Here is a 6,667-nt window from a genome sequence, read left to right on the forward strand (position 1 = left end):
TTTGCCTGTATTCATTTATATGGTATATTACATTAATTGATTTTCATATATTAAATCAACCTGTATTCTTGGAATAAATTCTACTTGGTCATGGTGCTTAATTCTTTTATATATTGCTAGGTTTGGCTTGTTAGTGTATTGTTGATGATTTTTGCATCTATATTTATAAGAGATTAGTCTTGTGTTGTACTTTCTTTTGGTGTTTGTGTGTAGTTTTGGTATCAGGGTAATTATAGCCTCATAGAATTTCTGACTTGGCAAGTGTTCATTCCTCTTTTTAATTCCTGGAAGGTTTTGTAAAGAATTAGCATTTATTATTCTTTAAATGTTTGGTAGAAATTATAAGTGTAGCCATCTTGGCTTGGGCTTTTATGTATTTGGATTTTTTGTTACTTATTTAATCTCTATACTTTTTACAGGTCTATTCAGATTTTCTATTTATTTTTGAGTAAGTTTTGGTAGTTTGCATGTTTAAAGGAATTTGTCCTTTTTATCTAGGTTGTCTGTATCAACATACAAATATTCATAGTGTTATCTTGTAATCCCTTTTATTTCTTAATGTCGGTAGTAATGTCCCTACTTTCATTCCTAATTTTAGTAATTTAACACGTCTCTATTTTTATCTAATGGCTTGTCAATATTGGTGATCTTTTCAAAGAACTATCCTTTGGTTTTGTTGATTATCTGTTGTTTTTTATTTTTTATTTGATTTAGCTACACTCTAGTGCTTTTTGTTTCTGTCCTTCTGCTTGCTTTGTTTAGTTTGCTCCTCTTTTTGTAGCTCCTTAATAAAGGTTAGATATTTTTATTGTAGTGAAAAGCACATAACATAAGATTTACCATCTCAACCGCTTTTAAGTGTACAGTTCAGTAGCATTATGTATTTTCATATTGTTGTGAAACATCTCCAGAAAATTTTCATCTTGCAAATCGGAAACTGTATACCCACTAAACAACAACTTCCCTCCTTCCCCTCCCCTCAGACCCTGGCAAACATCATTCTACTTTCTTTTTCTATGTATTTCACTACTTCAGATACCTTATATAACTGGAATCATGCAGTATTTGTATTTGCACTTTGGTTAAAAAGTGCATATTTTGACTATTATAATGTGGCAACTCTGCAAATCACATTTTCCTCCCTTCCCAGGGTTTATTGTTGATGCTTGTTATAGTCGTTTTTTGTTTTGTTTTGTGATTTTTATGAACAAATTTCATCAATTCTATATTATTTGTTTTATGTTATTACTGAAGTCCCTTTTCCATTAATTTAGTGGTGAGCTAGTTACTGAACATAGATTTTCTAAATGTCTGGAACCCAGTAAATCTACCACGCTCTGCATGAGCGTTGGGGCATACCTTCAGTGCTCAGCAAGGAGTTTACAGTTCTGCCTTAAACTTCAATTCCTGTTTGCACAAACCCTGAAGTTTAGTGATAAGTAGGAGCTTAGAACCTTCTCACATCTTTTTTTTTATTAGTTTCTGCTTTACAACAAAGTGAATCAGTCATACATATACATCTGTTCCCACATCCCTTCCCTCATGCATCTCGCTCCCTCCCACCCTCCCCATCCCAACCCTCCAGGCAGTCACAAAGCACCGAGCTGATCTCCCTGTGCTCTGCGGCTGCTTCCCACTATCTATCTACCTTACATTTGGTAGTCTATGTACCCAGCCCTGGCATACACATGACCTTCTAGATTTCTAGGACTATGTGGAACCTTTTCAAAGTCCTTATTTCCCAAAGCATCTCATTCCCTAGCCTTATCTCTCAACATTTTGGTTAGAGTATTTTTTGCCCCAATTAGTGTTAACTCAAGAAGTAGCAGCTAATACATTTTTGCTTTTAAATGTTTTCCACAAGTGTCCCCTCCCCCTTGGTAGCTGCCTTAGCCTTTAGAAAGTTCCAAGTTAGGCTAAATAAAGACAAGTCCTTTGATACAACCCTTCAGGGACCCACAAAATGAGTCAGAACTAACAACCACATTTTTTTTAGAATAAGGTCCATTTTGCTCTCTCTGGTATAACATACCTGTACTGGTAAACATAACTATTGTCTTCAAGGCCACTGCTATACTGAGAAGATGGGGATGGTTACCAGGATAAGTCAAAATACCATGAAGTTCTTTTACTAAGATTCAGCTATCTTGTCTTGATTGTTTCCCGGGTTGCTATAAGGTTTGGATTAGAGTCTACAGTTCCAAAAAAGTTTGACAGTTTTGTCAATTTATTTATTACTTTTGTGGAAGGATAAACTTTTGGATTTCCATAATTTGCCATTTTCACTGTCATCATTTTAAAAAATTGACTATGCTTGTCTTTAGTGTAAAATGCTATGTATACATGTATGTGTATGTATATATTGATACATCTTTTTTTACACTTGTTTCTTTTACAATCTGATATTTTCTGATTAATATATTTTTGAGAAATGCCTCACAATTTCTAGTCTGCTGATAATACTATTCCTCGTGCTATAGTGCTGTTACCAATTTATTAACTCCTCATACCTCATCATTATTACAAAGGAATTTGGAGAAAGTATATGCTCAGTCCACTATCTTGAACTAAACACCCAACGTTATTGAACATGGTAAGAATATATAGAACATAATAAATACTAAAGGCAATTAGAGATATCCTTTTATCTTTTAATTGCACTACATTAAGTACTGTTTTAATCTATTAAAAGCCCTTTTATTCTTAGTTAACTATTTTTACTCTTCATTATTCCTAGACATTTTCTAAATGAGGAAAATGTGTTTTTCACCAAATGCCTATTCAGAATATTAATGACCATATTGTTGTCTATTTTCTTCTTTGATCTAATGAAGTGAAGGATTATATTATATAATACTAATATTTTAACATCTCAGTTTGTACTAGTCTATATTGTATTTCTTTCAATTTACTGCAATATTTATTTTACTAGGGCTTACTTTAGAATTTTGGCATTTATAAATTGAGATTGTTAGGAAATTTACTATTTTTAAAAGTGATCATTACAAAATTTTATTGTGTTATGGTAGGTTTATATAACACTTTGGAAATCTTTATCCAATATAGCAAATTTTTAAAAACCCTTATTGAGCATCTATTAAGTAAAATAAAAGAGATCAATGGGATCACTGTGAGGGGCAGGGAGCCTTGAAGACTAAGAGTGGAGCTCATATGTCATGTATATACTGCCTTAAATTTTTTTTAATATGATTAAAAATGAAACAATGAAAAATAAATAGGTAAAATGAAAGAATCTGTTCTTTTGAAACTTTGAAAACACCCATATTTTAAAAAGTTTGTCAAATGCATTTTAGAGTAATTTTGTCATATAAAAAAACGTTCTAGGTCATTGGTTTATTCAGGTTTTCTCTTTTTTTTGCCCATTTGCATTTTCCTGGGAAACGTTCAAAATATATTAGCATATATTTGCACATCTCATTAACTTATTCTTTTAAAAATGCCATGTCTCTTTTGCTTGATTTCAGTCATTTTCTTTAATATTTAGATTTTCTCCACTTTTTTTCAAGTTGATATAATTTTATTTTATTTATTTTTTTTAAAGTTTTTATTGGAGTACAGTTGATTTACAATGTTGTGTTAGTTTCAGATGTACAGCAAAGTGAATCAGTTAAACACATATCCACTTTTTTTTTTTAGACTCTTTTCCCATTTAGGCCATTTATTGAGGTAACATTGGTTTACAACATTATGTAAGTTTCATATATACAGCATTATATTTCTACTTCTATATACCCTGCAGTGTGCTCACCACCAAAAACTTCATTTCCATCCATCACCATACAGTTGTTCCCCTTTACCCATTTAGCCCTCACCCCACCCCTTCCCCTCTGGTAACCACTACTCTTTTCTCTATATCTACATGTTAATTTTTGTTTGGTTTGTGCATTTATTTCATTTTTTGTTTGTTTTTTATATTCCACATATGAGTGAAACCATATTGTGTTTGTCTTTCTCCATGTGACTTGTTTCACTTAGCATCATACTCTCAAGGTCCATTGATGTTAGGATTTTATTTCTTTGGTTTCAATTTTACTGTTTTGAAAAGAAAAAAAATAAGAAATATCTCATTATAAATATTCTCTAATTTCCCCTCTTGTACATTAATTGTTGCTTTTATTATTTTACACTCCTTACTTTTGCTTTTGTTGTTTATCCACTGTTGCCACTTCCAGGTCCCCCTGACATTTTGGTCGCCTCCTTGAATTTGTTTTGTAATACTTGGGCCCATTTTAGAGTTAATGTAATCTCTGATGGCCTACCTGATCTTTAACTCCTGGCCATCTCTGATTTAACCCATGAGCCTGGACAACATTTAATGGCTCATAACTTTAAGAATAATAAAGAATTAAACTTACCTATTGAGATGATCTATGGTTTTTTTATTCTTCAATTTGTTAATATGGTGTATCACATTGATTAATTTGTGTGTACTGAAGAATCCTTGCATCCCTGGGATAAACCCCACTTGATCATGGTGCATGATCCTTTTAATGTGCTGTTGGATTCTGTTTGCTAGTATTTTGTTGAGGATTTTTGCATCTATATTCATCAGTGATATTGGCCTGTAATTTTCTTTTTTGGGGACATCTTTGTCTGGTTTTGGTATCAGGGTGATGGTGGCCTCGTAGAATGAGCTTGGGGGTGTTCCTCCCTCTGAAATTTTTTGGAAGAGTTTAAGAAACATAGGTATTAGCTCTTTTCTAAATGTTTGATAGAATTCCCCAGTGAAGGTATCTGGGCCTGGAGTTTTGTTTGTTGGAAGATTTTTAATCATGGATTCAAGTTCATTACTTGTGAATTGGGTCTGTTCATATTTTCTATTTCTTCCTGGTTCAGGTTTGGAAGGTTGTACTTTTCTAAGAAGTTGTCCATTTCTTCCAGCTTGTCCATTTTATTGGCATATAGTTGCTTGTAGTAGCCTCTTATGATCCTTTGTATTTCTGCTGTGTCAGTTGTAACATTTCCTTTTTCATTCTAATTTTATTGCTTTGAGTCTTCTCCCTTTTTTTCTTGGTGAATCTGGCTAAAAGTTATCCAGTTTGTTTATCTTCTCAGAGAACCAGATTTTAGTTTCATTGATCTTTGCTATTGTTTTCTTCATTTCTATTTCATTTATTTCTGCTCTGATTTCTTTCCTTCTACTAGCTATTTTTTGTTTGTTCTTCTTTCTCTAGTTACTTTAGGTGTAAGGTTAGGTTGTTTATTTGAGATTTTTCTTGTTTCGTGAGATAAGATTGTATTGCTATAAACTTCCCTCTTGGAACTGCTTTTGCTACATCCCATAGGTTTTGCATCGTCATGTTTTTGTTGTCATTTCTTTCTAGGCATTTTTTGATTTCCTCTTTGATTAAAAATGTGGAATGCTTCATGAATTTGCATGTCATCCTTGTGCAAGGGCCATGCTAATCTTCTCTGTATTATTCCAGTTTTAGTATATGTGCTGCCAAAGCAAGCATGATTCTGTGTTTTTGTTTGTTCCTCTCTTTTTCTTTTTTGTCATTTTTTTCCTTTTATTTTATGCTTGTGTTCTCTTATTTTTGTTTTATTAATGTATTATATGTTTTTTGATTTGTGCTTACCCTGTTTTTCAAGTATGTTATCCCCTTCCCCTATCTACTTGCTTTAGACGGATAGTCATACCACATTCCAAAAAAGAAAAAAAAGGAATCTACATTTTCTTACTCTGCTCTCCCACAGTTTTATGATTTTGATATCCTCCTCTTTTACATCTTCATTTTTATTCTTTTGCTGTTAAAGTGGTTATCATCGTTTTCACAAAAATATTTTGATTTTTTTTCTTTTAATCTGGCTTATTTAAGTGATTTACATTCCAATTGTGATTTTTCTCCTTCCTATAGATTCTTGCTTCTCTTCTATTTAGAGAAGACTTGTTAGTATTTCATTTAGGACAGGTTTAGTATTGCTGTATTCTTTTCAGTTTTGCTTGTCTGAGAAAATCTTTCCCTACATCTATTCTAAATGATATCTTGCTGGTTAGAGTATCCTAGGTTGCAGATTTTTCCCTTTTAGAACTCTGAATATATATTGCCACTCCCTTCTTGACTGCAACGTTTCTATAGAGAAATCAGCTTATACCCTTATGTGGGTTCCCTTGAAATTAACTATTTGTTTTTCTCTTGCTGCCTTTAAATCCCCTTTTTATCTTTAATTTTTACCATTTTAATTATAAAAGGTTTTGGTGTAGGTCTGTTTGGGTTCATCAGTTTTGACACTGTCTATGCTTCCTGTACCTGAATATCTGTTTCGTTCTTAAGTTTGAAAAGTTTTCAGTCATAATTTCTTCAAATATATTTTTTATTGTTTTTTTACATCTTTATTGGAGTATAATTGCTTTACAATGGTGTGTTAGTTTCTGCTTTATAACAAAGTGAATCAGTTATACATATACATATGTTCCCATATCTCCACTCTCTTGCGTCTCCCTCCCTCCCAAGGTCCCTATCCCACCCATCCAGGTGGTCACAAAGCACCAAGCTGATCTCCCTGTGCTAAGCGGCTGCTTCCCACTAGCTATCTATTTTACGTTTGGTAGTGTATATATGTCCATGCCACTCTCTCACTTTGTCACAGCTTACCCTTCCCCCTCCCCACATCCTCAAGTCCATTCTCTAGTAGGTCTGTGCCT

At 32.9% G+C, this 6,667-nt stretch overlaps 1 non-coding gene across 1 annotated transcript; it reads right to left on the reverse strand.

The window, feature by feature from the left end:
- Positions 1-5,370: 5,370 nt before the first annotated feature.
- On the reverse strand, positions 5,371-5,473 carry LOC132482832 (U6 spliceosomal RNA). Its single transcript, XR_009530996.1, has one exon. It is a non-coding gene; the product is annotated as a U6 spliceosomal RNA (small nuclear RNA).
- Positions 5,474-6,667: the final 1,194 nt, after the last annotated feature.

This window comes from Mesoplodon densirostris, chromosome X, assembly GCF_025265405.1.
Source record: "Mesoplodon densirostris isolate mMesDen1 chromosome X, mMesDen1 primary haplotype, whole genome shotgun sequence".
NCBI classification, from domain to species: domain Eukaryota; kingdom Metazoa; phylum Chordata; class Mammalia; order Artiodactyla; family Ziphiidae; genus Mesoplodon; species Mesoplodon densirostris.